Here is a 2,335-nt window from a genome sequence, read left to right on the forward strand (position 1 = left end):
AGATGGTTGGTGACAAAAAACAGAACTTTGAATATTTGGCATAACAATTGGACGAATGAGGGACCCCTTAGAAAGTTGATTCAATGGCCTATTTCTCAAGAAGCCAATCTTTTGGAAATTAAAGATATTATGCTTGATATGGGCTGGGATTGGGAGAAAATAACCTTTGAGCTACCGGATGAAGTCAAGGGATTGATTTGTGCAATTCCCATGTTGACCATAGGAGGTGGCTCGGACAAATTGGCTTGGGCCGGGTCATCCAATGGGTCCTTTGATGTCAAAAGCGCAAATGGGATTGCTATGGAGTCTTCCAATGCTATTGCTTTTATGCCTAGCTGGATTTGGAAGGCTGATTTGCTTCCAAAGGCTAGAATTTTCCTTTGGTTGTGTGCTCACAATAGTATTGGTGTTAAGGTTTGTTTAGGAAAAAGAGGAGTGGTTCAAGATGAAGTGTGCCCTGTTTGCTGCAATGGTGCTAAAACTATTTTGCATGCCTTGAGAGATTGCTCTCACTTGAAACATATTTGGAATCAGCTAGGTGTCATGCTTCTAATTATGATTTCTGGCATGTTAACTTGGTGGATTGGTTGTCTGTCAATGTTAGAACTAATGATAAGCTGCATGTCACGGGTACCCCTTGGAAAATTGTGTTTCCCTTTGCTCTTTGGAGCATTTGGAAGAGTAGGAATGACATCGTATTCAGTAGGAAAGGTCGGAATCAAAACTTGGCTATGGATATTATGTATAAAGCAATGGAGTATCTTCACTGTGTGGCTGCTCCAAGGATGCAAGGCCGTAGAGTCTAAAGGAGAATTCGGTGGGAGCGACTTGTGCAAGGGTGGAAGAAATTGAACACTGATGGGTCTTGTAGTGAGCTTCACGGCCTGGCTAGTTGTGGGGGAGTGGTGAGGAATAAGGATGGGCAGTGAGTAGTTGGGTTGAGTAAGCGGATTGGGATCACCAACAGCTTTGCCGCTGAGTTGTGGGGGCTGTGTGAGGGCCTCAAGCTGTGTTGCAATTTAAATATTCATTGTCTTGAAATTGAGATGGATGCCAAGTCTATTGTTGATGTGTTACGAGATGCAGATTATGCTAATAACATTATATCACCTATTTTGGATGATTGTAGGCAATTGCTTACCCGCTTCCATCAAGTCCATATTAATCATTGCTTCTGGCAAGCCATTCAATGTGCTGATGGTTTAGCTAGGATGAGCTACAGGATGACTACTGATTTTCTTATTTATGATAGTCCGCCTTTGAACATTTTAGATGTTTTTGAGGGCGACCTCAATGGATGTATTTTAACAGGATATGTCCTAAACCTTGTATTGGTGCTTAGTTTTATTGTTATCGTCTTTTCATCAAAAAAAAAAAAAAATTCAACCAAAAACAAAATAGTATACACAATACAAAGAGATGAACACGGGCATATGTGCCATATGGCATGTGTCAGCAATAAATAAAATAAAATAAAAAATAACCATAATTACGCACTATAGACTCCAACATGTTTTCAGTTATTTGGGTTTAAATTAGGACAATTAATATGATCTTTAGATGTCTCATTTAATTTGGTACACATCAAGTAGGGGAAAGAAATATCATATTTAAATACACAACATTTTCACTTTTGTGTTACACACCTATTTGTGTGTGTTTGTTTCTTAAAAAAAATATTTAATTCAATATATAAATTAATATTGTATGGACCAGATTTGTCCCCTGCCCAAAAGGTAAATGGACTTAGGCCCAAAAAGCCCAGAAACAATGAATTTGTAAAGAGTGGGTTGGAAAACTGGGTTAAAATGAGTTGGATAACAAGTAAAGCGGACTCAAATGACAAGAACAGAAAGATAGATTGAATTAAACTAAGGAAAATCGTCCTCGGCTAGGTCCGAGGAGATCAGTTCTTATATATTTCTCAGTGGTTTGAATACAGGTTTGATTCCTAATTGCTACAGTGTTTCTCCATTGATTTCTCGATCCCTTCTTCATGAAAGGTCTCCTTCATTATATAGTTCTCTTTAGAAGATCTTGGCCCTATATTTGTAGACCATCTAAGTTTCTACTTGAGTGCTTGTCCCATCGGACACCCTCTCAGGCCCTCCGTGCGTTGGGATAGCCAATGCAGCACTGTTCAGGGGTCTTCTCCACATTAATGCAGTTAGAAAGTTAGCTACAGGGCATTTAATGCGGTGATAGCAACTTTCCCTTTGGATATTTTAGGACTCCCTTTTGTCCTTTATTTCTGCAATGCTTATCCAATTTGACAGAACTTCTGGAACATTTCTCTGAACGGCAGACCACCTCTACGGACCTCGGCCTGGGTTGG

The sequence above is a fragment of the Quercus robur genome, chromosome 1 (assembly GCF_932294415.1).
Source record: "Quercus robur chromosome 1, dhQueRobu3.1, whole genome shotgun sequence".
NCBI lineage: Eukaryota > Viridiplantae > Streptophyta > Magnoliopsida > Fagales > Fagaceae > Quercus > Quercus robur.